The sequence below is a fragment of the Schistocerca nitens genome, chromosome 8 (assembly GCF_023898315.1).
Source record: "Schistocerca nitens isolate TAMUIC-IGC-003100 chromosome 8, iqSchNite1.1, whole genome shotgun sequence".
NCBI lineage: Eukaryota > Metazoa > Arthropoda > Insecta > Orthoptera > Acrididae > Schistocerca > Schistocerca nitens.
Genome location: NC_064621.1, coordinates 98,920,161 through 98,946,020, shown reverse-complemented (window position 1 = coordinate 98,946,020; position 25,860 = coordinate 98,920,161). Strand labels below are relative to the sequence as shown.

At 41.7% G+C, this 25,860-nt stretch overlaps 1 protein-coding gene and 1 pseudogene across 1 annotated transcript in view; one reads left to right on the top strand and one right to left on the bottom strand.

Annotated features, from left to right (window-relative positions):
- LOC126199421 (modular serine protease-like) overlaps nucleotides 1–25,860 on the top strand; it is a 125,240-nt gene that overhangs the window by 28,278 nt on the left and 71,102 nt on the right. The gene's annotated exons all lie outside the window — the stretch shown is intronic.
- LOC126199756 (5S ribosomal RNA) lies at nucleotides 1,267–1,384 on the bottom strand (annotated as a pseudogene).

Genomic DNA, 25,860 nt, shown 5'->3' with positions numbered 1-25,860 from the left:
CTGACATGTTTGTTACTTACATCTGCTGTTTGTTGACATCTATCCTAGGTTTTAATCTACTTTCTGACCCTTATTGCCATATTGAAAAAGTATACATTTTCTTGCATCTTAAACATTTTTGTGTACAAAAATGTTCACAATTTTCAGAATGTACATGGTAAGTTTGTTAGTGTACTTTTGTGGTCAACACAATTTCTGATGACGTCAATCTAAATTTATTATGCTAAACCCGATCCGTTTGTGTATTTTGTAAAATTTACCAACTCTGTTGCAATCATTTTACCAAAAACACTTTTCTCTAGTCATCAATTATCACCATGACTCTGGTTGCTTTAAGTATCATTGCAGATGGTGCTATTTACTTTTTCATCACCAGACAATTGGCTTGACTGCTGGTTGAGTGCAGCCCTTCTATCTCTTTGGTACTAATATGAGAAGCATAGAAGAAACTTCAAGAAAGAACTAAAGTGCACAACATAAAGCATTTGCACGATCTAGTTGCTGTAACAAGACACATGTATTTTATTTTATGACACCAACCAAAGTCATAGATATAGTACACAGCAGAGAGATTAATATAAATATTTCACTTCAACAGGAAGGGGTGATGAGTCCTGCATCCCAGCCACCTATTGTTCCTGGGAAAGATCTGTGCTCATTTTGACAGGAAGCAGAGTGGACATAGGGCTGTCCTGATGAGGCTGAAATGAGCAAACATTACCCCTCACCAAATCTGGGACTGAATCTGGGCCTCTGGGACTAGGGTCAGTTGCTCCTCCCAACATGCCACTAAGACTCTTTCTGATCCAGTAACATGCTTAATTTTTAGTCAAACACTTTGAGACACATCCCATCTGGTCAACCTGTAGTGATACAACTTGTGTTCTTGTGAGTAGCTTGTGGGCTTGTGATCTGAATCCACAATTCTTTTAAGTCCTGACAATTAGTTTTTAAATTTAGTTGTTGTTCAATGTACAGCTATCAGTTATTTTGTAGTTAAACTGGAAGTTCTCTTGTGCTTTTGTAGATACTACTAAACTAAACTAAAACTAACTAAACTCTTTCCGAACAGGCCATGAAGGCCCAATGGTACCGACTGTCTGCCATGTCATCCTCATCCCACAGGTGCCACTGGATGTGGATATGGAGGGGCATGTGGTCAGCACACTGCTCTCCAGGCTGTATGTCCGTTTCCAAGATCGGAGCCACTACTTCTCATTCAAGTAGCCCCTCAATTTGCCTCACAAGGGCTGAGTGCACCCTGCTCGCCAACAGTGCTCGGCAGACCAGATGGTCACCCATCCAAGTGCTAGCCCAGCCCAACAGTGCTTAACTTCAGTTATCTGACGGGAACTGGTGTTACCACTGCAGCAAGACCGTTGGCTTGTAGATAATACTAGCAAAAGCAATTGACATGTGCTTGTTTACCTGTCCCATCCACAGTTTTTATTTGAAATAAGTATGCACGGAGTCCATGATCATTGACATCACAAGATAAATAAAATGGTAAGGATGAATCTTGTCTGTAAATAATGCTGCAATAACATACTGGGTTTTTGTAGAATTGAGAGTTTCCTGACAATCTTGGCCCCTTACCCAAATCAAATTCTTTTTCAACATGTTACACATACACAGTGCATTCATACTTTGACTACCAACATACTTTCTATGGAATCTAGACATATGAAAGAAAAAGATTTTAGGTGTTCCTTATTTCTAGATTTTGGAATTTGGTCAGTGGCTTTGATTTCATCAGTTTGGCAATGTATGCTTTTGTTTAATTCGTTGCCCCAAAAATTTTAATTAATCACAAATGTGAATCTTCCCAGTTTCATGGTCATTCCTCCTGATACAATTTAGAAAACACTAATTTTATTAACAAATAATGCTAATCCCAACTCTGACTGCAAAGCAAAATGTCATCCAGATGCACAGCCAGAAAAAAAAATGTCAGTTTTGATCCAGCGATGGCATTCTCAGCTGGGGGATAGTAGATGTACTGATGATGGTTTCAGCATTGTTCCCCAACAGATAGCATAGTGGCATAGCAACCAAAGTGCCATATGTATCTACCCTTAAATAGAGAATGCTTGTAGTCACAAGGCTCAGTGTTTTGCAAACATGTGAAGCAAGCTGGCATCCATGCCATGGAGACACACTCATGCATCCTACAGCCAACTGAGCAAGTTTGAAAGGAGCGAAGTATGGCCTTCTGAGTGATGGGATGGTCCATTTGGAGAATTGTCACACAGGTTGGGTCAGTTGTGCACTGATACTGGTATCAGTGGTCATGTGAACATTCTCACACCTGTAGATGAGGTTCTGCTTGTCCATGCACCACATATGCCCAGCAGGATCATCAGATTGTAAGGGCAGCCCGGGCAGTTCGTACAGCTACCACAGCACAGATAAGACGGCTTGTCAGCACTGACATGTCAACACGAACTTTTGTGAACTGGTTCTTAGCAGCAAGACCATGAGCACACACACCTCTAGCCTCATGCCACAACATCGACATGCACGGCTCGACTGGTGATGTCAGAGGATCACTAGGAAAATGGAATGGTATGCTGTTGTTTTCAGCAATGAAAATAGATTTGTCTGCACTTAAGTGATGGTCATTTGCATGTTCGACATTGACAAAGTAAGTGCTGTCTTGTAGAGTGCATTCATCGAATACACACTTGGCTCCGCCCCAGGCCTTATGGTATGGGGTGCAATAAGCTACAACTATCATTCACATTTGGTGTTTTGGGATGGGGTGCTAACCAGCACTTGGTATGTGCAGAATGTTGTTAGACCAGTTCTCTTGCTATTCTTGCAACAGGAAGGTGATGTGTTATTCCAACAGCACCATGCTTGCCCACACACTGCTTGTGAAGCACAGTGTGCTCTGCAAGACATGCTGCTACTTCCCTGACCAACACAGCCTCCAGACATATGTACAATCAAGCATGTATGGGTTATGATGGGATGAACAGTGACTCATGTGACACATCAACCAACAACTTCAACAGAATTACTTAAAAAGAGCTTGAGCAGACATGGCATAATGTATCCCAGGACAGTATTCACCATCTGTACGATCAACTAGCTGCCAGAGTCGGGCCTACATTGCCACCTGTGGAGGCTACGCCATTTACTAATATAGGTGTTTAGGCATGAGTTAATACCTGGTACCTCAGAACTCTGCCACAGAAGTATTTAAGCCAAAGGACACAGTGCACTACTGATAACTTACCATTCTCCAAAAATGCAATTTTTTGTGAGATACTGGAAGATGTGGAACTTGATGAGGTTCAGAAGTTATATTTAAACTGGTCATCAACTTAGTTCACTCAAACTTATGTAACAACAAGATGATTATTTTATTTCTGAATACATTTGTTCAAATGTCGTGAATTCAAAACAAGTCTCAAACCCCCTTCACATTTTGCCACAACTATCAAATAATTATAATAATCAACTGCTGCTTCCCTCAGCTATGTTATACCTTCGCATATTTTGTAATTCCTTTTCAACAGCTGGTCTTTTTGCAGTTAGTGCATTATATGGTTTTATAAAAATACTCGAGAGATTTCAGTCTTAGTACACATTAAGAATTTCTAACACTTCCATGAATATCACTGAATACATCTCCATAGTCCCAAAACAAATTCTGTAGTTCATTTCTTCATTCATTATTTAGATCTATGGTTTCAAATGCTTTCTTCTCAATAGCTTTCATTAACTCTTCCTTTTCAACTTCTATTTCTGATCTATCTTCTAGGATTTCTATCTTGCAGAAATGACAAATTTTTTCCCCAAGAATCCTCTTCCCTCCCTTTTGAATTTTATTTGAATTTATTCTCCTTTGTGTCTATTATGCATTATCTTTTTCTCCTTCGAGTCTAAAACTGCATTAACTTAATGTAACAAGCCCATTTCCAAAATAAACTGTGTTCTGACATTAACACATAGCTATGGTCAAATTCACTTTCAAATGGCGTTAATGTTTGCTTCCCTGCCACTGGCATTTCAGTGTTCTTCTTATTTTGCCTAATATAATTATTTAGAACTTCTGGTATTCTTGAAATATGGCTACATAAATGAATTATTGGTTTTGTTTCTCAGCAGCCTGTTTCTACCAAGATTTTTTTTTTTTTTACTTCATCACCTGTGTTGTTGCATAAATGTCTTCATCTAGTAAATCATTTCCAAATTCACTGAATTGTGTAACTTTGCTGTTTTGAATACCATTGTTCCTTATAGCATTTGTTACTTACCTTCATCATCCAGTTAATATTTAACTAGGAATGCTACTATGACTTACACAATTATGATCATTACTGAAGTCACCAAACATGGTCAAACCTTCTTTCATTCCTGCCTTTGTCTTATATGATTCATAAGTTTCATTATAATTTTCCTTCTGCCAGTCAGGGTAAAGTTTTTGGACAAAATTGCTAATATTTCCAAATTCAGTCATTAAGTAGACCTGTCCCAGCATTTCTACAAATGTTATACAAAAAACTCTTCTTACTAATCTTATGCCTTCAAATTAAATACTGATTAGAAAACTTAGTAACATACTTCCTCCCAAATACTTACATTTACTAAGCTATGAGTGTCAGTTGTCTTTGTACATATGATAGATTCTGTCATTTCTTTCTCTTTGTCATTCACATTTTCACTACATCTGATGACGCAATGAGAAAGATGTTGTCAACATATTCCAATTAGAAAAAATTCTTTTAACTCTGCCAAATAATCTACATCTTCATTCTGATTTATTCAATTACTCTCAATCCCTCCTTCATACAGAACATAACTTATTACAGCTACTAACTCATATTTCATCTGTCATGTTTTGTCACACTGATCATGATGATAATAATAATAATAATAATAATAATAATTTTATTGTCATTCGGCCATTACAGCAACAGACAACGTCATATACATACTAAAATACAATTAATAGTTTGAAAGAAACAACAGGTTTCTTGTTAACATTATAGTATTATATTACAGTTCATAAATTCTCTTATGTCATAGAATGGGTGGAGGACTAGCCAGTCATGAATTTTTTGTTTGAATTATTGTTCAGGTAATTCTTGAACAGATTGAGGAAGTTTATTAAATAATTTGTACCCCATGATTTCGTAGCTGTTGAGTGACTTTGACAACCTGTGGTAAGGAATATAGAGGCACCTATTCCTTCTTGTATTGTGGCTGTGTACATTTTCTCTGGTTTTTGTTTCTGGTAATTTCTTCTTCATATAAATTAGAACACAGTATATGTACAAGTTTATAACAGTCATGATTTTCTGTTCACAGAACAATGGTTTACAGTGTGCCTTATATGCAGAACCAGTAATTATCCTTATAGCTTTTTTTTGCAGTATTAATATGTCATGTGCACAGCTAGAGTTCCCCCACAAAATAATTCCATATGTTATTATACTCTGAAAGAATGAAAAATAGGATGTTCTAACATATTTTTCAGGAACACAATCCATAAGTCGCCTTAACAGGTAAATAACTCTAGACAATTTACCACTAATATATTGTACATGTTGACCCCAAGATAATTTATCATCAATGTATACCCCCAAAAATTTGACATAACTTGGATCGTCTGACAGAAGCTTGTCTCTAAGACTACAGACCATCTGCTGTGTTTTGTTTTCATTCAGCAGGAATCCATTTGCCTTGAACCAATAGGAGGCTTGGTCAATTGTCTTTGCTGCACAAGTTTTAAGGCTATTGAAATCCTCACTAGCATGAAGAAATGTTGTATCATCTGCATACAACACAGTGGTGGACTTGATAAATGACGGCAGATCATTTATCATTATCAGGAACAAAAAGGGGCCCAGCACAGATCCCTGCGGAACACCTACCTTGACTTGCTCTATACCCGACATTTCTCTCCCTACACAAACAACTTGCTTATGATTCTGAAGATATGATTTTATTAATTTAAGGCTGTTATGTCTAATGCCATAGAATTCCAGTTTTTCTAGGAGTTGCTTATGCTTTACACAGTCAAAAGCTTTGCTTAGATCACAAAATGTGAGTTGAGCATAGCCCTTATCCTCAAACACTTTATGTAAGTATTTGACTACAAAGTCTATAGCATCCACAGTAGACAACTTTTTCCTAAAACCATACTGAGATTCACTAATTATTCCTAATTTTTCAAAATAGGCAGATAGCTGTTGGTAAATTACACATTCCAGTATTTTAGAAAAAGCTGGGACTATGGAGATTGGTCTGTAACTGCAAGGTGAGTCCATATCTCCCTTTTTATATATTGGAATTACCCTAGCCACTTTGAGTTCTTCGGGAAAATATCCTTCAGATATGCATTTATTTATACAGAATGTTAAGGGGTACACAATATAGTCTATTACTTTCTTTAGTAAATTACAGGATATGTCGTATATATCTACACTGTCTGAAGATTTCATCCGTTTTACAATACTTAGGACATGACTAGGTGAGACCTCGGAGAACATAAACGTACCACTATCTCCTCACTTTGAGAAAAGATCTCAAAAATGTATATCACCCCAGTCTCTTTATAACTCCTGGATTTTCTGGTCTCTTTATACTTTTCTTCTACATTGATATTGTAAAAGTTTACTAGATCCTCTTCTTGTATTACTGCTTTACTTGGCTCTTCAGCCCAGTTTTGCCACAAATTACTCCAAAACTCTTGATCTAATTTTATTAATCTAGTGTTTCTATGTTCTTACCCTTCTACTGTTATAGTGACTATTTTGGTTTGAATATTTGCCACAGTTAGTGGTCCATATATTAAAATTATTATTCCTCACTCTCACATTGTGGACCTTCAATTGGAGCGACCCTTAGCTTACCAGCTCAGTAATTCTAGCACCTCAACTAAAATTCTGAGGTGGATGCTGATTATGCTTCCAGTTTATGTTGCCTCTTTGATTTCGTGTTATATTGTCTCCCTTTGTTATTAGCATAATCTTTTGGTGGACTCCTTTCCTGATTGCTGTAATTATTCCCCTCAATCCTCCCATGGTAGATACTAGTGCCCGAATTTCCATTGAAACCTTCCTGTGTGAAATGACTTTGTCAAAAACCCTGCATATTTCTTTCAAAAAGCCCTACTGAACTTGTCTACATATTTTAGAAATTATGCAGCTGATTCATCTGGCCCCATACACTAAACCCATACAATACTTTCAGATAATCTTCTCTTCAATGCATCAGTTTTAGTCAGCTTGTCAAAATGCTATCTCAACTGGACAGTTTTCTTTAATTTGTTTTACACAATTCTTTCATCCCCTTCCATGTCCCTTGTAACTTGATGCATTGGGGGATTGGCTTTTAATTCTGGCCTGTTCATATTGTGACCAAAATTTGTTAAGGAAACTCTTTTTCAGATTGTTGATATGTTACATCTTGTATAAAGTGTGATTTACCCAGAATAGCACATCCCTACCAAGACAGCTTTTCATAGTATAATTTTAGGATTGTCAATAATATCATAAATGAAATTATCTTAGGGTGTCATAAGAAATCAAAAGGATGCACCTTGCTATCTCCAGGACAACTTTCCACTGGAATGTTGGACAGTACATTACAACCTGTACTTATCAAAAATAAGTAAATAAAAATAAATTTGTAGCAACACATTCAGTAAATTATTCTCCAAAATTGATACTGTTCTTTCATTATTATCTTTTTCACAACGATGTTTTCAATTCCAATAGCTTTTTCATTTTCATTACAAAATTTTGCCTCACAGCTACTGATAATGGATTCAACTTCATTACACAAATTAAGGTCCACATTTGAAATTTTACCTTGTATTTCAGCTTCCAAATCAGTTAGTTCTTGATCAAAAATTTGAACCCTGGATTCTATGTTGGTGGCTTTATAAATTTTTGCAGTTTTTAAATTTACATTTTTAGCCTGATCTCTTTTATTTTTTTACAGCAGTGATTTGCGTACTCAGGTCTTCCACGAATATCAGAGTTTGATTCCCTATTTCATACCTGGTCATGTCAGTTTCTGATAATTTAGTTTCCTAATCGACTTCTTAGAACATGGTTGCTTTCAGAAATTTGATTATTTCACAAATTTGCTTTGATAATTCACTTTTTATAGCATTACTGTTTTCCAGTTTCAGCTTGGTCACATCCCTTAAAATATTATAACAATAGTTTATTTCATGAATCTGTAGAATTTGCAATGCTCTTATGTAGTCCTAGTCCTGAATGGTCCCCTTCCAGTAAGTCTAGTACTGAACCACTTTTCTCTTCCGCAAATGGTATTCGCAGTGTTTTAATAATAATTGCAGTTGTAAAATATTAAGATTCAGTCCAATCAGACAAAAGAACTGTTCAGTACTAATTTTTGATTTGAAGTTTTAGATTCCATTTTACTTTTGAAGTATACAATACTTGGAGCTAGGGCAGGGAGTTACAGCAAGTGAAACACAAGCTAAAAAAGTTGTTGTATGGAAATACTATTATTCCTGAGAAGAATTTCTGTATGACAATGTGAAAATCTGAGCAAGAAAGCAAATGATTGTTAACTAAGCTTAGCAGTTTTATGTCAAATAAATGACTGTAATAATTGTTTTTTAAATATTAATGCTATTGTTATGTACTGTCTCTGTAACAAATTTGAATTGCAGTTGCAGTGTTGACATGTCCCCTGTACATTAAATGTCTGATTTAAATGTGTATGTTATCAGACAATAAAAACTCTTATTCTGATTCTGCTTTCTGAGTAAACGCATGATACGTTGGAGCATTTTCAGCAATGGTAGTTTTCTTAAGTGTTTTCAATTAATGACAATATTTTGTCAGTTGTCACAAGAAAAACAAAATTCCAGGAAGTTGTGTAATTCTTGTAATTTCACTTAAGACAGAGAAATGAGTAGAAACATAACTTTTCAGATAAATGTTTCTCAAAAACATTGTCACTTTCCACCATTTAACATGCCTGAATCTTACCAAATATCATGTAAACATGCAAAATCGTGACATCTTATGTAAGATGTTGCAGATCAAAATTTATTAACTTATCTTTTGATCATGAATATGTAGTTGGCTTTACAATAATCATTTATATTTAATGTAAAATCAGGTAACTCCCAAATCTAAACAATGTTCTGAAACCATCTGTTTTTTAATTATATATTGTCACTATTTCAGTTCTTTGACTTTTCCACATATGAAAACATGTTTCTGTCTAAATTATAATTATAATAAATCAGATGTAAGTAAAATGACTGTAACCACACCAGAAGTATCGATAATGCACTGGCTGGCATCCATGTGTTACAAACAGTAGTCAAAAGTGCCTGACAACACAGTAAATGTATAATACAGTTCAGTTTGCAATTCATAATTGAGTTATTTCATAAATGCTCAATATGTATGCCTTTTGTTATTTATGCTTCATAAAAATTGTTGTTATTATGAGGGCTGATGTTTCACTTCTGAAAGTTACTGCAGAAAAAAATAAAAATGAATGTGCAAGATACGTGCTTTAATCAAAACTAGTTGAAGAACCTGCATCATTAATGAGATGAAGATGGCAGCAAAGTGACCATAGACAATTAGCTACATATAAGTTTTGTTAAATATTTCTTAAATTATGAGTTCCTTAAATATTTAACCATAATGCAATATTAGCAGTAACATCTTTAGAAATGCATTCTGGTCTGAGCTGCCACAGATGGCGGTAATGTGTGCTTGTGGTGTGCTTGCTTGAGTGTATGTGATTCTTTTTCTGGTGAAGGCTGTAGCTGAAAGCTGTAAGTGTCTTTTGATTGTGCCTGTCTGCAGCTTAATGTGTCATCTTTATGGTAAGCAACAATTTATCTTTTCTTTCCTTTATTGATATTCCGACCTGGAGAGTCCACTGTTTAATGGAAAAATCCAGGATGGAGTAACAATAATATTATGAAATGGAAAGACTGCTGCTCACCATTATAGAGGAGATGTTGAGTTGCAGACATACTCAACATGAAGACGTGTTGAGCTTTTTCTAAAGTAAAACACACACACACACACACACACATACAAGCAAACAAAACTCGCATGCACTCAGCCACTGACCACTGAAGCTGGACTGCGAGCAACTGTGCCTGATTGGAGAAGCAGTCTGTGTGGTGGGGGTAGGAGGAGGCTGTCATGGGAAGGGATAGCAAGGAATGGATGGTGGAAGGTAAAGTGCTGCTTGGGGGGAGCAAGCAGGAATGTGGTGGGGACGGGGTAGGACAGCTAGGTGCAGTCATAGGGTTTGAGGTAGAAGGGGGGAAGGAGGGGTGGAAAACAAGAGAAATAGGGGACAGGAAAAAAGAGGAAAAAAGACTAGTGGGTTTGTTTGTGGAACAGAAAGCTGTGTAGCACTGGAGTGGCAGCAGGGAAGGGGATGGGTGGGTGAAGGACAGGAACTAACAAAGGATGAGGCCAGGGGGTTCTTGCAAGGAGAGTTCCCACCTGTGCAGTTCAGGAAATCTGTTGTTGGTAAGAAGGATCCAGATGCCACAAGCTGTGAAGCAATCATTGAAGTGAAGAAGGTTACATTGGGCAGCATGCTCAGCAGCTGGGTGTCCAGCTGTCTCTTGGCCACAGTCACAATTTGTTAGTGGCCATTCGTGTGGACAGGCACCTTCTTGGTTGTCATGCCCATAAAGAATGCAACACAGTGGTTGCAGCTTAGTTTGTAGATCATGTGACTACTTCTACAAGTTTCCCTGTCTCTTATGAAATGGGTGATGATTATGACAGGGCTGGAGTAGGTGGTGGTGGGCAGATGTATGGGACAGGTTTTACATCTACATTTATTGCAGGGATATGAGCTGTGAGCCAAGGAGTTAGAAGCCCAGATGAAGTAGGGATTGACAAGAATATTATGTAGATTTCGTGTGTGGCAGAATACCAATGTATGAGGGGTGGGAAGGATAGTAGGTAGGATATTCCTCATTTAAGGGCATGATGAGAGGTAATTGGCCTCCTCCAATGCACCCACTAGTTTGTCTCCCCCCCCCCCCCCCACTTCCCCACTCCTCCCCTGTCCCCACCCATCTATTTCTCTCTATTTTCTGCTGCTCTACTCCTATCCTTCTGTGCCATCTCCTCTCCAGCCCCGTCCAATCTGTCTAACATCCTGACTGCATCCAGCTGCTACCTTGACCCCAACACATTCCTGAATGCTGTTACAAGCAGTACTTTACAGACCCTTACCCTACCCTGTTAACCCTCCCTGTCCCTGTTCCTGCCCCTGCCTCCTCTTTACCCTCAGCACCCGGATTGCGTTTCCCACCAGGCAAAGATGCTCGCAGCCCAGCCTTAGTAGCCAGAGACAGTGCCGTGTGTGTGTGTGTGTGTGTGTGTGTTTTGTCTGCTGTAGAAAGAGGCCTTTTGGGCAAAAGCTCAATACGTATGGCAGTTTATTTGTTGTGTCTTTCAATAACGATTATATTTCTGATGATGTATCAACTTTAAAACTATTTGTCATCATTTTGTGTAAACGCAAATGTGGTCTGCCAATTTTGACAAATTTTAAATCTGTCACATAGGTGGTTTTATAATGAATTTGTTGTCTTCTTTGGGGTACGATTGTTTTGCATTTTTCCAGTCCAAAAAATCTGGTGCTTTCAAATTGGTAATAGTTCAGCAGGTAAAGTTCATTTATTTCAGCATCTCTATCTTTAAACACACACACACACACACACACACACACACACACACACACACACACACACAGCAGTGGTTCACAATAACCTTTCATCTTCCACGGTACTATAATTTCCATCTGCTCATATGGGCTTAAAAATTAGAACTACTCCTTATGACTGCTCAAACACATCTGTCTCTTACAACAGACTCATCAACACTTTCTCTTTCAGCTATCTCCTTGCCAAGTGTGAGGTAGAAGAACAGAGTTTTGCAGTTGTAGGCAATGAATCTATCCATTTACATGGCTGACAATGGAAGTGTTTAAATTGACTTTACACACTTTTTTACATAAACATTACATAATTTAGTGACAAATTGCTGTAAAGAACTTTATAAAATTTACCTAGCTATGTTTGTTGTTAATTAACTTCAAAATTATTCTGTTCATATTGAATGAAAGCAGCAGTCCACAAAGTATGTCACTTACGTAGTAACTGATTTATGTAAGTCATTATTTTTTATAAATGAAATCATCTACCCCCACCCCCCACCCCCCCACCACTACCTGGTGCATCTCTACTAGGGTCTGCACAGGATATGCTGACCAATGTGCAGTTACCAATTTTAGCAATTTTAGCCTGATGCATTGGGTGTGTTCATTTGTTTGTTCAGAGGGGGAGGTTGACAATGTTTGCCCTCTTTTGGCTGTTTGGCTATGCACTGCAATGGCAGAATCAAGGCTCACACCTTGCAATCTTTCTCAAATGATTTTACAGGAACTATTCAGTAAAAAAAGTCATTTTTGTGTTACTTATAGCTGTATGTCAGCTTCATGATTATTAGTGGTCATAGTTATTGTGATATTTCCACTTAAATAAGACAGAGTGTGAAACTGAAAAAAAAAAGTTTCAATAAAAAAAATGGGGGTCACTATGATTTTGCATTTGGTGCATATTACATAATACATTGCTGCATATGAAATTTAGCTAACATACTGACATTTTATTTAGACTGTGGTCTCAAGAAAACTGATCTGATGTAGCACACTTATTTGCAACTGTATGCACCAGCAATAAAGACAGAATGAAATATCCATAACATTTCTCATATTTGATAAAACAATGGAAAATCGTAGATGGAATGTAACAATATTAAGAAAAGGATAGTTGCTACTCACAATATAGCAAAGATGCTGAGTCACAGATAGGCACTTTATACACACACACACACACACACACACACACACACACACACACACACACACACACAATTTTTGGAAATTTGTGGTAAGTTCCTATGGGGGCCAAACTGCTGAAGTCATTGGTCTCTAGGCTTACACACTAACTTAAATTATTTTACACTAAGGACAACACACATTCCCATGCCCGAGCGAGGGCTCGAACCTCCTATGGAGGGAACCGCACGAACCATGGCAAGGCACCTCAGACCGATCGGCTACCCTATGTGGCACACACACACATATTTGATAAACAGATGTTGGCAAATGATAGGATGCAAAGAGGAGAGTATTTTGCCATATGGTTATTACACAAAACTTCATTATCTAATGTGTTATTTCAATAACTACAAACTTTTTTGATGAAAAGACGTAATTTTTAAGAGCCATCAACAGCTGGTTAAATAAGAAATGCTGTGAGTTTTGGAACAGCATAAGTGAAGATATTACACTTTTTTTTGTAGCTAGGATGTGCTTTTTCATAAGCTATTAACCTTACTTTTCTTCATTTCCTCACTTAGTAAACTTAATAAATCAGTTACAGAATTCTGGTGCATTTGCATATAAATCAGTTACAGAATTCTGGTGCATTTGCATATAAATCAGTTTCAGAATTCTGGTGCATTTGCATCTGAACAGCATGTTAGTGATGTGACATTGTGTAATCTCCACTGTGTTTTGCAAAACAAACAAATTTTAACATGGCAACAAGCAAAACGTATGTTTTACACAAAATTTGTGTCTCATGACGTTTCTCAGATAGTTGCAAATGGTTGATAAGTCATGTGAAAATGAATTGTTGCTTTTGTTGGATTTTCAGCTGAGTTACTAATCAAAGCACTGGTGTCAGTAGATCTTTTTGAATGGTAACTATGCAATTGTGGTCATGGAGGAGCTCTACTTAATATTTACAAAAAATGAGTGTAGGCTTCAGTTTAGAATGACACTTCCCTTCCAGTGCTCAGCATTACCCCAACAGTGCCTGCCTACAAGCTCCACTACTACTAGCAGTGTCCCATGAGACCAGCCATTTGTAGATGTTAGGTAGTCATGCTGTGGTTGATATTGCTTTATGAAATAAATTCTAACACTAGTCTAGAGTGAATCATTTTGTGTGAAACAACCACAGAATCAATGTTGGACATACAATTAACATCTGCACTAGGATGGTGTGGAAAAATTTGGTGTTACTGGGCTATCACAGCAGATGACTGATGTGAGTGCCTTTGCTAATAGCATGACATCACCTGCAATGCCTGTCCTGGGCTTTTAACCATATTTTCTGGGTCCTAGATGGCTGGAAAACTGTGACCTGGCCAGATGAGTCCTGATTTCAGTCGATAAGAGCTGATGGTACAGTTAAAGTGTGGCACAGACGTCATGAAGGCATGGACCCACAGTATCAACACTGTGCAAGCTAGTGGTGGCTCCGTAATGGTGTGGACTGTATTTACATGGAATGGAATGAGTCCTCTGGGTTCTCTTGACTGGGAATAGTTATTTTTGGCTACTTGGAGATCATTAACATCCATTAACAGAGCTCATGTTTCCAAACAACAATGGAATCTTTATGCTTGATGATGTGCCATGTCATTGGACATGAGATTGGTTTGAAGGACAGTGAATGATTTAACCATCCAGATTGCCTGACATGTATCACATCAAAAATTTATGGAACATAATTGAGCTGTCAGTTTGTGCTCAAAATCCTGCTGCAGCAACACTTTCACATTTATGGATGGCTATAAAGGCAGCGTGGCTCAGTATTTCTGTAGGGGACTTCCATCGACTTGCTAAATCCATGCCACATTGAGTTGTTGCACTACACCAAGCCAAAGGAGATTTGACATATTAGGATGTACCCCATTACTTTTGTCACCTCAGTGTGTATTATCATGACTCTAATAAGGAAACACAATACCCATATCCACCCAAGTACAAGCAGTGCTTTCCTCCTGTGGTCTGCATTGTGGAGGTACCAATAAATCAAGAAGCATCAGGTCTTTATATACTACCACAAAGATAGAAGGGTGTTAGAATACTATTGCACAGCAAGAGATCAAAGAACAGGGAAATTCTATGCACACCACGAACTTCAAGTGACAACTGCTCACCTGTAGAATAAAGCCCATCACCATGTGCTGTTAAAGGTTATTCTCCAACATGCTGCTGTTGTTCTGTTGTCATGAGAAGTCTCACTCAGCTGTCAAAAATTGAGAAACCTAAATGAGACAGTAACCTATGGAAGTACAGTTGTCACACATGAAAATCCTCCATGGGTGACCATTGCCAATATATCAGGAAATTCCATCAACAGTGTTATCAACAACCAACCTGTGCAGGCACCAGGTAATACTGGATATCATTTTCTGTTACAATGAATGCTCATCATCACTATTCTTCTGTAAAAGACTATTGCGTTAAAAGTTATGATTGGAAAATACTTTCAACCCATAGGATTTTGTGTAATGAGAATTACATTGAGGGTCCAGTTGAAAAAAAAAATAAATGATGGAATTTGCCCCTTTACCATAATGCAGCAGCTTGCAGGCATCACAGGCAGTCACAGTCTGTGGAAGCTTGGAGCATCAGATTTATGAAGCAAACCCACTAAGTTCAAACATTTGCCCATGACAATTGTCTGCCTGTGAAAATACACACATCATACCATCATCGAGACAAGTTCTAGTCAACCTTGACATTCAGTTAAACAGTAATGCTCTAGTTAAGTGCAGGAGAATATTCAGATTCAGCCTCCCAAAATAGATCTATATGCCATGATGTCATAAACATCACTAGTGGACAAGGAAAACTTTGGGTCACCAGCTGTCACAAACATCCAGAACTCATCCCTAAGGATTTGTGCATATAGTAGCTGAATTGCTCCAGAAAGGTCAGCTCAGTGCCATGGTTGGAGAAATGTGCTATGAAAATAAATGAAATGATAATTAAATAGACACCCTAGCTGCAAACAGGCGTTGATATACTTCACTGGGACGCCTGTTTGCAGCTAGGGTGTCTATTTATCATTTCATTTCTAGCAAAGCTGCTTGGTCATCCACGGTATTTGTTCTTTCGGGGACATAGTACCGTCATATATTGCTATGAAACTATTACCAACCATCCACTGGTGGAATCTAATAATAACAATAGGCCATGGCTTGGCTGAGGAACAGCATCAGCAATTATTGGTAATTCTGCATCAATTTTATGGCACACAGACATCTGGAAAGGCAACAAGGCAGACCAGAAAACCCAGCATGAAACAGAAAATGAATTCTATGGATCATCTGACCATTAGTGGATACATAGTGTGCTTCCAGCTGAACGACAGATAATTCAGAGGCAAATTGAGAAAATGCTGCAAGACAACATTCAACCATCAGGGTGCCCTTGGACCTCTGCTACCATCTTGGTGCAAAAGAAAGATAGTTGATGGCATTTTGAAGTGTTACGTGCTGTGTAGGCAAATGACATTTCATACTCCTGTTGTAGTAGAAGGAAAGATGATCATGACAGAATAATGTTAAGTAGGGAGTAAGTTGTGGATAATATACTACGTCCAGATATTTGTTTTCATATGTGCAGAAATTAAATGGGAGGTGTGGAATATGAAGAAACAGCAAGAGGTGATGACAAATAAATGGCTTCACCTGCTGTGGGTGGAGCCTTTTACATTCTGGCATTGTGGCTTGGCAGTGGCTTGGCAGTGGCCTGACTACCAAAGAGCAACCACATTCTCCAAGAATGGAAACAAGACAAGATGGTTTTGTGACAAATGAAGTATATTGTAATTTGGATGATCATGTTGAGCCTTCAAGGCGTATGTCATATAGACATTGTGCTCTACTCAAATTCATGAGTGACACTAATGATCTGTACACCCATTCTGGAAAATATATGTTTGTAAAAGGAAAGTAGTGGATGTGCATTTTCAAGATATGAGTTGAAGTTGTCTTCTTTTGCTCCAATAACAGCTGCAGAACATGAAGAAGGCAAGCCTTTCCTCAGCTACACATGAGATTTCCGAGGCACTGATTGGCAGACCTCTACTTCAAGAATCATCTGTGACAAACAGATTAAAAGAAAAAGGTCAATACATCAGATATCACATCATGTGACAGATCTCATGAAGTTTTCTGACTTAGCCTCAACTACAAGGACTGAGCCAGCAGCTACACAATGCCCTAAACCAATGAGAAAAACCCTCCAATTCCTATACTGATTTCTGAAGGTTGAACGAAATTATCAGGGAGGATGTATGCCCATTTCTGTGAATTAATAACACCTTGGACTGTCTGAAGGGAGCAAAGTATTTCTCCATTATGGATTGGTAGGTCAAAGTTGACAAAGCTGACCAGAAAGAGACTTCTTCCATCACACCTGATGATCTCTCTCAGTTTAGAATTACTCTGATTGGCCTATGCAGTGTTCCAGTCTGCTTGGAACACATGATGGAAAACTTTTTTTGACCTCATAAATCAACAACATATATTTGCTACATTGATGACATTGCTTTTTTCTCAAGCAAAGAAGTGTCTTTTTGTTGCAGAAGCAATAGAAATTTTGTGGCCCATAGTCAACAGAAACAGTCCATTTTGATTCGTAAAATTTAATTGTCATAACAAATTTTCCGAGTACTTGGCTCATTTTTGATGTGAGAGGCTTTCTTGAACTGTCTCTCTATTAAAGCTGCAAGTCATGGCCTTTATAAGAATTGATTCAAGATATGTGAAACTTTCTTGTAATAAGGAGGGAAAAAGATGATTCTTAAGGGGGTACTGGCAGGTCCACCAGACCCCCCTGCGGGTCCAGGGTAGGAATAGGCCCGAGGTATTCCTGCCTGTCGTAAGAGGCGACTAAAAGGAGTTTCAACCATTTCGGCCTTCCATGTGATGGTCCCCCTTGGGGTTTGACCTCCATTTTTCAAAATTCTACAGAAGTACGAGCCTTTTGGGGAAGGACGCCTTACGTGGTGTATCACTGGTCCTCAGTGCACTAAGACCTTGGCACTCGGCATTGTAACAGCGTTGTAACCATACCCACTATTCCTCCAATTGGGCCTAAACGCCTGTTGGGTTGTCCAAGTTACGCCCATAGTGCATCTCCATCTGCACCAGCGATCATGATGGACTTTCCATGGCACCAGAAATCCAGCACGGTAGCCAGCCCGTTGTGGTGGGGTCGTCATGTACCCTCTAGGTTGTAGCCCCCTGACAACACAGGGATCGTACTGCCGATACCTGAGCTGCACCCTCCCCACGTCGGCCAAAGAGTAGATGCCCGTCTCCTTGGGGCATCAGGACTCCCGGCAATGGTCATCCTGCCAGGTGGCCCTTGCTGCGGCTGGGTGGCGCCCGTGGGGAGAGCCCCTGGTCGGAGTGGGTGGTATCGGGGCAGAAGTTTCGCAGATGAAACGTCAACACGTATCAGGTCGCTCTGCGGCCGATTCTTTCAAAAGAAAAGGTACCGTTTCTAGTTCTGGTTCTCCTGCCCTTTCCCCCTTGGCCACTCCATGGGAGAAGGGACAGGCCCGCCGGCTTGGGGCAAAGTACTTCCCCCACTATTTGGTCTGCTCTCGAACCTATGGGGGGACATTCGCCACCTCCAAGCCCATGCTCTTTGTTCAGCACATTGAGGACATCTTCGGGGAAATCGAGGCTCTCAGCAAGACGCGTTCAGGGTCCGTTCTTATCAAGACCACCTCTGCCACACAGTCGGCGGCGCTCCAGACGTGCGACCACCTAGGGGACATCCCAGTATCCATTGTCCCACATCTGGAACTAAATAGGACGCAGGGGGTTATTTTTCATCGTGACCTCCTGCTACAATCTGATGAGGAGCTCCGGGCCAACCTGGAGCGCCGAGGCGTGCATTTCGTCCGGCGAGTCCAGCGCGGCCCCAAAGACCGTCGCATCGACACCGGGGCCTTTATCCTCGCCTTTGAGGGGGACGTTCTCCCAGAGAAGGTAAAGGTGATGTGCTACCGGTGTGACATGCGGCCTTACGTCCCGCCTCCTATGCGCTGTTTTAGGTGTTTGCGCTTTGGGCACATGTCGTCACGGTGTGAGGCTGAGCCCCTTTGTGGCGATTGTGGACGTCCTCTTCGTGAGGAACATACATGCACCCCACCACCTCGGTGCGTTAATTGTCCTGGCGTCCACTCGCCTAGATCCTCAGACTGCCGCGCATATCAGAAGGAGAAGAAGATACAAGAAATCAAAACTTTGGATCGGCTCTCTTATTCTGAGGCCAGGAAGAAGTAAGACTGCCTCCATCCCGTGCCATTGCCCACTTCGTTTGCCTCGGTTGTGTCCACCCCTTCTGCGGTATCCTCACCCCTATCCTGCCCCCCCTCCGCCTCCTCCGCCCATCATGGGGCTCTGCCTCCACCTCCCAAATCCCTCCCTTCCAAATCCTCCTCCCCCGTGACCCCCACCCTCTCTGCCCCAGGGGCCACCCTTCCTCCTTCCTCCTCCTCCTCCTCCTCCTCCTCCTCCTCCTCCTCCTCCTCCTGCTCCCCCCCACGCCACCTGAGAAGCAATCCTCTTCTCAGGCGTCCATCGGGGAAACGTTCCGGACCCCAGCTTCCGAGGTCCGTCGTTCCAAAACGGACCACGCGCATGAGGACCTTCTTCGGGTCCAGCCCACCATCCCTGTGCCCCCTCGGCCTTCCAAGAAGGCCTCCAAGAAGAAATCTCTATCCCCCTCTCCACCCCGGCGCGTTTCGTCTGATGCTCCATCCGTGAGTCGCTGCTCCCAGCCGTCCTCAGTTTCGCCGGGACGCTCTGCTGCCAGGCGCTCAGCTGGTCTTTCGTTGGCAAATGATGCTGCCCCTCCTACACAACCAGAGACGGCAGCCGCAGCTGGCGACGAGTCGATGGAACCGGATCCGCCTCCCGTCGGTTGTAGCAATGTTCCCTCGCAACCTGGATCTCCGCGGTCGTCGAGGTGACCAGCTCTTTCCCCGTCTAGTTCCCCCAACTTTTTGACTAGTGATAGCGTTGTTTCATTGGAACATAAGAGGTATTCGATCTAATCGGGAGGAATTAAAACTGCTCCTCCGCCTGCACTGTCCGCTCGTGCTTGGTCTCCAGGAAACAAAGTTGCGCCCAACTGACCGTATTGCCTTTACCCACTATACCTCGGAGTGGTATGACCTCACCCCTGTGGACGGTATCCCAGCTCATGGTGGGGTCATGTTGCTCGTTCGGGACGATGTCTATTACCATCCCATCCCATTGACCACCCCACTCCAAGCAATAGCTGTCCGCATTACCCTTTCTGCTTTTACTTTTTCAGTTTGTACCATCTACACTCCACCGTCATCTGCTGTTAGTCGGGCTGACATGATGCACCTGATCGTTCAGCTTCCCCCGCCGTTTTTATTGTTTGGCGACTTCAATGCCCATCATCCCCTTTGGGGCTCTCCTGCATCCTGTCCAAGAGGCTCACTCTCGGCGGATGGCTTCAACCATCTCAATCTTGTCTGCCTCAATACCGGCGCCCCGACTTTCCTCTCGGACTCTACTCATACCTACTCCCACTTGGACCTCTCGATCTGTTCTACCACTCTTGCCCGTCGGTTCGAGTGGTATGTCATTTCTGACACCTATTCGAGCGACCACTTCCCCTGTGTCGTTCGTCTCCTGCACCACACCCCATCCCCACGTCCTTCGAGCTGGAACATACTGAAAGCTGACTGGGGACTTTACTCCTCCCTGGCGACCTTTCCGGACCACGATTTTCCCAGTTGTGACAGTCAGGTCGAATACCTCACGGCTGTTATCATCAATGCTGCCGAACGTTCCATTCCTCGTACTACTTCTTCTTCACGTCGCGTTTCCGTCCCCTGGTGGAACGAGGCTTGTAGGGACGCTATCCGTGCTCGATGACGTGCTTTACGCACCTTTCGCCGCCATCCTACGTTGGCGAATTGTATTAAATACAAACAACTCCGAGCGCAGTGCCGTAGAGTCATCAAGGACAGCAAAAAAGCTTGTTGGGCCTCCTTCACCAGCTCCTTTAACAGTTTTACTCCCTCTTCCGTCGGTTGGGGTAGCCTGCGACGGCTGTCGGGCATTAAGGCCCACTCCTCGGTACCTGGCCTGACCTCAGGTAATGAGGTCCTCGTTGATCCTGTGGCTGTCTCCAACGCCTTTGGCCACTTTTTCGCGGAGGTTTCAAGCTCCGCCCATTACCATCCTGCCTTCCTTCCCAGGAAAGAGGCAGAAGAGGCTCGGCGACCTTCCTTCCACTCGCTGAATCTGGAAACTTAAATGCTTCCTTTACTATGCGGGAACTCGAACGTGCGCTTGCACTGTCCCGGTCCTCTGCTCCAGGGCCAGACGCCATTCACGTTCAGATGCTGGCACACCTTTCTCCGGCGGGCAAAAGCTTCCTCCTTTGTACCTACAATCGCGTGTGGACCGAAGGTCAAGTCCCCATGCGTTGGCATGACGCCATTGTTCCTATACCCAAACCCGGGAAGGATAGACACCTTCCTTCTAGTTACTGCCCCATTTCTCTTACAAGCTGTGTCTGTAAGGTGATGGAGCGCATGGTTAATGCTCGGTTAGTCTGGATTCTTGAATCTCGATAGCTACTTACTAATGTCCAATGCGGCTTCCGTCGCCGCCGCTCCGCTGCTGACCACCTTGTGACCTTGTCGACATTCCTCATGAACAACTTTTTGCGAAGGCGCCAAACGGTAGCCGTGTTCTTCGATTTGGAGAAGGCTTATGATACCTGTTGGAGAGGAGGTATCCTCCGCACTATGCACAGGTGGGGCCTACGCGGTCGCCTGCCACTTTTTATTGATTCCTTTTTAACGGATCGAAAGTTTAGGGTACGTGTGGGTTCCGTATTGTCCGATGTCTTCCTCCAGGAGAACGGAGTGCCTCAGGGCTCCGTCTTGAGTGTAGCCCTTTTTGCCATCGCGATCAATCCCATTATGGATTGCATTCCACCTAATGTCTCAGGCTCTCTCTTTGTTGATAACTTCGCGATCTACTGCAGTGCCCAGAGAACATGCCTCCTGGAGCGCTGCCTTCAGCGTTGTCTAGACAGCCTATACTCATGGAGCGTGGCAAATGGCTTCCGGTTCTCTGAAGAGAAGACGGTTTGTATCAACTTTTGGCGATATAAAGTGTTCCTTCCGCCATCCTTACATCTTGGTCCCGTTGTTCTCCCATTCGTGGAAACAACTAAGTTTCTAGGGCTCACGTTGGACAGGAAGCTGTGTTGGTCTCCACATGTCTCTTATTTGGCGGCCCGTTGTACACGTTCCCTTAATGTCCTCAGAGTTCTTAGCGGTTCATCTTGGGGTGCGGATCGCACTGTCCTGCTTCGCTTGTATCGGTCCATAGTCCGATCGAAGCTGGATTATGGGAGCTTCGTCTACTCGTCCGCTCGGCCATCCCTCTTACGCCGGCTCAACTCCATCCACCATCGGGGGATACGTCTTGCGACCAGAGCCTTCTACACTAGTCCTGTCGAGAGTCTTTATGCTGAAGCAGCCGAGTTACCATTGACCTACCGGCGCGACGTACTGCTGTGTCGGTATGCCTGCCAGCTGTTGTCTATGCCCGACCACCCCTCTACCAGTCCTTCTTCGCCGATTCTCTCGATCGTCAGTACGGGTTGTATGTGTCTGCCCTGCTGCCCCCCCGGAGTCCGCTTCCGTCGCTTGCTTCGACAATTGGATTTTGCCCTCCCTACCACCTTCAGAGAGGGTGAGAGCCCGACACCACCTTGGCTCCAGGCTCCGGTTCATGTTTATCTCGACCTCAGCTCACTCCCGAAGGAGGGTACTCCGGCTGCAGTGTATTGCACACGGTTTGTCGAACTTCGTGCTCGACTTGCCGGTCACACCTTTATTTACACCGATGGCTCCAAAACTGACGATGGTGTCGGCTGTGCCTTTGTCGTCAGGGCCGCCACCTTTAAATACCGGCTCCTCGACCAATGTTCCAGCTTTACGGCCGAGCTTTTTGCTCTCCATCAGGCCGTTCAGTATGCCTGCCGCCACCGCCATTCATCGTATGTACTCTGCTCTGACTCCCTCAGTTCAGAGCCTTGGAGCCCCCTCTCTGGTCCATCCCTTGATTCAACGGATACAGCAGTCCCTCCATTCTTTCGCTGATAATGGTGGTTCTGTCAGCTTTCTGTGGGTTCCCGGACATGTAGGAGTGCCTGGGAATGAGGCTGCGGATGCTGCAGCCAAGGCTGCAGTCCTCCTGCCTCGGCCAGCCTCCCATTGTGTCCCGTCATCTGACGTTCATGGGGATGTATGTAAGAGGCTTGTGTCGTGGTGGTGGGTTGCTTGGTCATCCCTCCACGGAAACAAGCTCCGGGCCGTAAAACCGCTCCCAACTGCTTGGACAACATCCTCCCGACCATCTCGGCGCGAGGAGGTCCTCCTGACCAGGTTGCGGATTGGGCATTGCCGGTTTAGCCAGCACTACCTGCTCTCCGGTGACCCAGCCCCGCAGTGCCCTTGTGGTCAGGCATTAACAGTGCGCCATGTTTTATTGTCGTGTCCCCGTTTTAGTCAATTTTGTGTTGTCCTGTCCCTGCCATATACTTTACCGGATGTTTTAGCTGATGACGCTCGAGCAGCTGCTCGTATTCTGCGTTTTATCACTTTAACTGGCTTGTCCAAAGACATTTAACCTTTTTACTTATTTTATCTGCATCTTTGTCAGGTCCTTCTGGTGTCCCCCCTTCCCCTTTTTTACCGGATTCCATGTGCTCTAACAACAGTGACTGGGCACTAATGACCTCAGCAGTTGAGCGCCCTTAAACCCCACAAAAAAAAAAAAAAAGGTCCACCAGTCCCGGCAATTTTTGGCAAGAGATATTGATGATAGAGTGGTGCAGTTATAGTGGGAATGTGGGAAAGTACTGCAAGATAAAAGGCAAAAAGAGTGAAGTTAGTTATTTAGTTACATTTTCATGGATCATTTTGCATGATAGATAGAAATGATGTGGAATGATCCATTTTACATTCACATTAATTTGTACATATGGTTACATTTTGAGTATTTTAAGCTTTTTAAAATTATTTCATTTGATTTTTTAACATAAAAAGAAAAAAATATACAGATGTGAGTTAGTAATTCCTACCCACAACCTGTAACACATTACAGTAATAGAAATTCTTCTACAGCATAGAAACAGTTGTCAAGAACAAACTTTCTCAGTTTGTTATAAAATTTTACTTTTCTGTCTTTTCTAAGAGAATACTGTGATTCACACAGTCAAATGCCTTAGAGAGGTCCCAGAAAATAGAAACTGGTATTATTTTATTATTTAATGCTTGAAAATCTGGTGAGTGAATATGTAAATGACATTCTCAGTAGAGCAACCCTTCTGAAACCCAAACTATGGTTTGCCAAGTATACTATTCTTGTTAAGGTGAGATATTATTCTAGAATACATCACCTCAAAATTTTGGAGAATGGTGCCAGCAGTGAAACCTGTCAGTAGTTATTGAGATCTCTCTTATCACCTTTGTTAAAGAAGTGTTCAACAATGAAATATTTCATTCTCTCTGGAAAAGTGCCTTCAGCTAGTGATGCAGTATATATATATATATATCATCATCATCATTTATTGCCTTATCGGGCCTTTAAGGCCTATAGCAAGAAGAACAAACGGAAAATTAAAGAAAAAATGACTTACAAAAGTACACTATACAGTAGTAAAAAGTTACATATATACATTACAGCTTAAAGAAAAACGAAAAATAAACAGGGCATTCAATCAAAGGTTTAAAAGGCAAGAGGGATACATTACAGAAACAAAAAACACACACGCAGTGTCTGTCAATTACACGAGAGGAGGGAGCTGTTGCAGATGGCAGTCCATCTCATCCGGTCGTTGGCGTCCTCCTCCACGGCTGCTGGTTCCACTTCTTTCAGGATCGTTGTTATCCTATCCTTCCATCGAGTTCTTGGGCGTCCTCTAGGGCGTTTTCCTGTGGGTTGAGAGTGGAGGACTCTGTTTGGAAGGGATCCGTCTGCCCGTAGGATGTGGCCAAACCATTGGAGTCTCTTCTGCGCCAATATTCGTCCAATGTGTGGCTTTCCATACCGCTGGTATAAATCTTCTTTTTTTCTTCGTTCCCATTTACCTTCCATGGCATTGTAGATGGGTCCATATATATATATATATATATATATATATATATATATATATATATATATATATATATGACAGAGGGAAACATTCCTCTTTCCTGATGAGGCAACAGTTTGTTGCGAAAGCTTGAATTTTGTGTGTATATTTGTGTTTGTTTGTGTGTCTATCGACCTGCCAGCGCTTTTGTTTGGTAAGTCTCATATATATATATATATATATATATATATATATATATATATATATATATATATATATATATATATATATATATATCAGATAAAACTGGGTGTATTTCATGGGAACAAGTTTTAGTACTCTATTGGAAACACTGCCAAACAAGATGACCTTTTACTTTTGAGTGAATGTATAACTTTTTAAATTCAGAAGGAGAGGTTGGTGATACTTTCGTATGTGGCTCCATAAACTTTCCTGATGTAGTGATTGATGATATTCAGATTGGGCCCCAGTTGGAATGTAATGTCACCTTGACACAATATTTCAGCAGTCCACCTGGACGCCATCTTCAGGTGAGTAAGCTGTCGCACTAACTCACTGAAACTGAAATCAAACCACAGTGGGGCTCCTTTATACATTGCTTATGTGTCCACCATATTTGTGCAAATGTAACGGCCCTTTAGCACAAAGCACAACAGTGCACCAATGGTGAAAACTTGTGGAAATGATAAATCGATATCAAACACTGTTGACACCTTTCAGTGACAGAAACAGTTTAATCTCAAAGAAAACAGTGTTGAAACTCTTACTTAAAGGATAGTCCTTACCTCTGTTTATAATATTGTCAGAGAGCCAGATTTCAAC